Below are 6,538 nucleotides of genomic sequence, written 5' to 3'. Positions count from 1 at the left end.
CAATTAATTTCGCCATGTGTGTATGTGTGCCCTAGTCGCCGCAATGCGCTATCAAGAGTTGAGTCTCTTTGTCGTACCAGGATTCGATAGTCATAGGTTGGAATCCAAGGCTTCACCTGGATATAATGCTCTGGGTTTTTGTCATCGAAGTGGTAAATGTCAACGGTGTGCATTGGTGGTAAACCTCGAAAATCTCCTGAAAAAATTGGGGAAGAAGGTTGCTGGGGCGACTGGGACGGCGGTTGCCTGAGGATAACACGAGGTGAATTTGTACCTGAGAGCAAACGCTATGGGATTGGATGATCAGCTGACCTCGACGTATCAGAATAATCAGTATCAGATATTACAAGCACAAATAATCCGTCTGAGACAACGCTGAAGATAAAACTGCACAAATTGCTTCAGTCTTCTGGGAAAAAACGGTACTTTCTAATGTAAATTGGGGATTGGGTGGGTTGGGGGAATAGACCCAGTGAGGGGTGAGGCAACCACAATAATGTTCAACAGGTTCCGAGTCAAACGAAAGGCAGTCAGGAGAGTATAGAGAGCATCTTCTGTTTTCTCTTCTAACGTTGTCAGCAGGTTGGGCCAAAGTCTGGACATTCTCTAACGACTGGGAGGGCGATAGAGATAGCAGAGCTCAGTGGCCGGTCGTAGAGGATGGGTAATGTCTTCATTCATGTATGGGAGGCCATAGGCCCATGTACATTCAGTAATATACAGTATATAGTAACACAATACTTAGCAACAATATGGGCATAATATTAGGTCTTTGTACGTAGCAATAGATCGTCCTTATCATACTTAGCTATATTTTTTAGTTTACAGGTATTTTTACTATTTGCGAGATTGCTCAAGGTAATATTAACCAATGGATTGATATAAAATCTAACAGGAATTGATATAAAATCTAACAGGAATATATTTTGTGTCTTGATGATGCGTAGGACGGGCAAACGAACACAATGTGGACTTCATGCTCAATAGAACCATTGTTCCAACCGAGCGTTGTGAATAAACAATAAAAGAAAAGCCCGACATTTGCACCTTACTCTCAAAGTAACAGGAAACTAAGTATTGGGATCGTCTTAAACATTCAGTTCAAGAGAAAACTAAAATCACCGCCATGTTGTTACTGGCACGGTGGTTCAGAAGGTACCGAGGTGCATTGACGTTCGGTGTCGCCATGGCCAGTCTAAGGCATCAATGAGCAACTCGCATGACCCTATAAGGTTCTCTGAGTCTTTAGGCGATGGGACCGGGGACCGTGGCTCCTAGTTTCCTGCATAGACATCCATGTACACACGATTTGATACTCACATGAACTTTACTAAACTTCAGTCCATCTCTGAATACACAACTACCTGGACAGGACAGGCTCGTAACAGAATGGGCAACTGGGACCGCCTAGGTTCAGCGCGATCGACTGACAGCAAATCCCGTACTATTCGCTTAAGCATGTCATTGAGAACATTTTTTTAACGTTCGAGCCCTACTTGCCTGTCACATGACCTGAGACATCGTTTCTGTAGGTGTAAACCCATATCAGACTATGAACACACGTTTGTGCCGTGATCGGAGAATTATTGAAATATACTGACCGGTTCGTCATATTCTGTTGATTCCCTTTATCAATTGCCTTAAAGTGGCCTTTGTGGTAAGACCTACCGCACTCCCCTGGGGTGGAGCTTATACGAGTGATCTCACAGGTATGACGTCATGATAGCAGACAGAGTTCATTGGTTAATGCGTAAACGGGTGACGACGTTACATGGCATGAAAACTCCAACCCACATTGGTCGTTTGACAACAAGGATGTACGTTTGTGAATGTGACACTCAACCTGAACGGCAATAAATATCCATCAAACGAGTCCAAGACGAGTACGTCTTTTGTTTCAAAACCTTCCTGCCATTTCGTCTTCAGCGCACATATTCAGAAATGTTACTGTGGAATGTCCACTATCAATGTTTTCATGCCAGTCCAACACACACAAATTAGTCTTGCGCTTGTATTTTCTGGACGTGAGTGAAATGGGCTTCACACATTGAGAGGGAGTGTGGTTTTACGCCGCATATTCACTCTATCGACTAGACTATACTAAGACGTTCGAATCTTGAATCACGTTCGAAGAGATTTCAGGGCGGGGAACACCAGAAATGGGCTTCACACATTGTACCCATGTGGGGAATCGAACCAGGGCCTTCGGCGTTACGAGCGAACGCTTTAACCACTAGGCTACCCCACCGCCCCCGATAAATAAGAGTAACGTTAATTAAAAATTCAACATAATGTGTATCACGGCACCAAACGTAATCATGTGGTGAACAGTATATTTGCAATTTATGAATTATAGCATTTCACAAAATATCCATGGTGATTTGAACAGTGTTAAAGTCGGGTGATGGGGCTCGTCTTGCCTACAGCTGGAATATGGATGATAACGATCATGAATACCCTGGTAATATTCAATAATATTGTCACGTGATGAAAGTACAGTAAACTACGGTTATAACGAACTCCAAGGGGCCACTTATTTTAGTTCGTAATAACCGTTGTTCGTTATAAGCATATATATACAGCATATATACAACAAATGACCAGGACTCAAAAATAAGTTTGTTATGTCGGTCAGTTTGTTATAAGCGTGTTCGTTATAAACGTAGTGTACTGTAGTTTGTTTGTTTTTTAGGGGTTAAATCACTCGTTTTCATTGCCCAGGAGCAATGTGTTTTTATAGAGGCACACTTGTCCGTAATTTCCTTTTGCCAAGGCACTCCGTGTAACTTAGCGGGTCAGCGTGACAAAGATTTTATTTCCCTGTTGGTTCCTTTTGTGGCATGCCAAATATCATTTGCATTACATACTTGGAAACGATGTTGAGATAAATATTTCTTCACACTAGTATTGCTGTCACGTGCGTGAACATGGATTTCAACATTATTTTCATCAAGATGGTCATACAATTTACGAATACATATACCATGCATTTCATGTCGTTGGATTCCGGGGTAGAATAGGTCTTCAGCAACCCATGCTTGCCGTAAAGGTGACTATGCTTGTCGTAAAAGGCGACCAACGGGATCGGGTGGTCAGGCTAGCTGACTTGGTTGATAAATGTCATCGATCCCAGTTGCGTGGATCGATGCTCATGATATTAATCACTGGATTGTCTGGTCCAGACTCCATTATTTAAAAATTAAATTAGAAGGGGTCATGGGACATGGGGATGGGTAATCGTTGAAAAGATGTCACCAAACTTTTAAAAGAAACTTTATCTTTGTCTCACATCTGTATTAATGATATGCGTACATACGAAATACATAAATAATAATGAAAATATTATTTTAAAACAGTCCTAACTTTAAATTATTACACTTAACATGTTTATGTTATTCGGCAACAATTATAACAGGGAGCCACTTCCTTTCCTAGACTGGTATTTCTACCCAAGGACGCTTGTGCTCCTCGCCTGCAGCCGCTAAGAACCGAAGGGCAGGGTACCAGTCCAGGTCTATCCGACCTATTTCCCTATACAGGATATCGTCACGATATGGCTAAAAAAAATTGCCGATGTGACGTAAAGCATTAACTCACTCACCTATACAGGATTTCGCCCCGGCAAAACGTTGACCCATTTCCGTGAAACAGGTCTGTCCGTCGAGAGGACGGAGACAGGCCTACAGCATATCGAATTACGGGAAACTTTGACCCAGTTTCAGTGTAGCGAGATATTAGCACTTTTGGACAGTGTGAATACTAGTAATTGACGTGTCAGGCTACAGGAGTAAACATATTACCCATAGGGAGATAACTCTTATAGGGAAGTATGGTTCATGGTTACAAATACCAAACGCACTTACAACGGTGTGGGTTTCAATTTTAACAATATCTCCATCTCTCCAATTGAAGATCTACTTCGTTACAAAATAATATCACAACGTTTAAGCTATTACTTTGAAAGATTAATTATGAAAAGATATTAATAACTTTTCCACAGTAGATATATCAATGTCAACAGTGTCGTATATACTACTATGATTGTGTCAACTTAATACTCCATGTTCCTTGAAAACAATAACAAATGTTTCAGGAAGTCATTGTCGTGAAAACATATTACTAGTTTTGTTTTCATAATATGTTTGTTTTCTACCCTTATATTTCAAAAATATTTATACTCAATGTGCCATATTCACATTCCTAATTCGGGGCGGTCGGGTGGCCCAGTGGTTAAAGCGTTCGCTCATCACGCCGAGATCCGGGTTCGTTTTCCCACATGGGTACAGTAGGTGAAGCCCATTTCTGGTGTCCCCCTCCGTGATATTTTCTCCAGGTTAATATTCTGATATAAACTGCCGGACAAAGGAGAGTATGCATATGTTTGATGGTGGCTAAAATTGAAAAGAAGAAACGTTTATTCCATGTGATGTATTTGATACAGGTTTCTAGTATGAGAGGCAGGGCTTTGCTACATTCCTACCCCCCCCCCCCCCCCCCCCCCCCACACACACACACCGCAAACACACACACTCACCCCACTCCTACTAATTATGCCAGAGTGCTTCCCCTAACATCAGAGATGTCCTCATAAATCCAAACCGCATATGAAACAGCGGCACAGCTGTATGTTATCAACGCATCACTACAAGGCATTAATAGCCACCGGTGTGTCCCTGGTCTACGTACTATGTATTGCTCAGAGAATCAATATCAACTCTTGAACCAAGTGTGACTTCAGCCAAATGACATAAAAAATGAACAAAAGGTGACATTGGTCAAGCTGACCACAGCTGGAAATCATATGGTGGTCAATAAATTAAAGTACACGCGGTTGTCATCAAGGGACTGACCGTGACAACTCAGCAGAAGCTGAGGGTATATCAGTGGCCAAGCAGTATACCTGGGAGGTTTTAGTATAGACTCGACTTGTCCTGGACACGCCTGTGCCATAGTCTAAATAAGTTGTGAACCCGCAGCCGGACTTGTGTTGTTTATGCCGTCATCGCTTAGATCACCAACATCTAAGTGTGATACTAGTTGTGTTTTGGACAGTGTTTCGGCGAATGTTATCAGCCTAGTAACGTTTCGATAACGTTTGTAATTGTTTGGTCAAATTCAGTTAACAAGTGTATACAGTAGACTACGGTTAAAACGAACACGCTTATAACGAATTGACGGATATAACGAACTTACTTTTTGGTCCCGACTATTTGCTATAGTTATGCTGTATATATGCTTATAACGAACTACAGTTATAACGAACTAAAATTAGTTGTCAATTTGAGTTCGTTATAACCGTAGTTTACTGTACTTTCTTTTGTCCGGTAGTTTACAACAATTCGGGTCCCATTACCTTCCTTGTGGTTATAGACAACGTTGAATATTCAAAAAATATATACCCAGACAGCCGGAGTGACAACTCATAAAAGTTACCTGCGCAGTTATAGATTGTTGCCAGTCAAGATTTTGTAAAATTGACGGATCAAATCTTCGCAAGATTAATGGTGATAAAATCACAGTGAGTTTAATGGGGTAACATCATCACGTCATTTTGACGGTCTCGCATGGCGATGCCACGCTGTATGTACTGTTGCAGCTTTGTGGGTGTAAACGCCAATGCTACCTGCATTTTTCTAAACGCTATCATTGGATACAGCAAGCTTTCGTGCTGTTGAAAAGTAGTCGCTTTATAAGTTGAAATCGGTGTTCATCACGTTAGCTAATAAGAGTTTTAAGCGATTTTGTATTCATATATTTCACAAATCAACACAACATATCGGGCGTTCATTGATAACGGCCCGATACGAAAACAGCCCGTCTCGCACTGTCGGGCAGGCAGGTATGTTGAACGCTGTTATAGACGCCTTCTGTGGTTGGGGGTCATTATAAAATCACATCTTCACAAGGTGCTTCTGATATCTAAATACAACATACGGGGTAGAATAGGTCTTCAGCAACCTATGCTTGTCGTAAGATGAGACGAACGGGATCGGCTGGTCAGGCTCGCTGACTTGGTTGATGCATGTCATCGTATCCCAACTGCGTGGATCTATGTTCATGATATCAATCACTGGATTTCCTGGTCCAGACTCGATTATTTACAGACCGTCATATAGCTGGAATATTGCTGAGCGTGGCGTTAAACAACAAACAAACAAACAATATACACTCATGATGTGTCAGGTGTTCGTGACTAAACAATTAATGAACACACTACTGAAGTATTAAACCATCAATATGTCGCAGGTGTCCATTGCACAGACTTGCCCTATTCATGTTTCTTGCATGGTTTGTCTGCACCATACCCGTCCTCGTGGGTGGTCGTCGAACACGTCTAAGACTTGCATGACCTCGGTATCTCGATCCTCCCTTGGAGTTGACCCGCCGTGATATACCTGAAATACTGTTGAAAGCGGCGTTAAACCCAACTCACTCACTCCACTGACCAGGAGTGTGTATTATCATTTATATTATGAGAAGCAGAAATACGATACAATTACAGCGATGACTGTAGTCATAAAACTAGCTGCTAATCTGA

Source organism: Haliotis rufescens, unplaced genomic scaffold (genome assembly GCF_023055435.1).
Source record: "Haliotis rufescens isolate VD_foot unplaced genomic scaffold, xgHalRufe1.0.p SCAF_11, whole genome shotgun sequence".
NCBI lineage: Eukaryota > Metazoa > Mollusca > Gastropoda > Lepetellida > Haliotidae > Haliotis > Haliotis rufescens.
Note: the sequence above shows the minus strand (reverse complement) of the source record.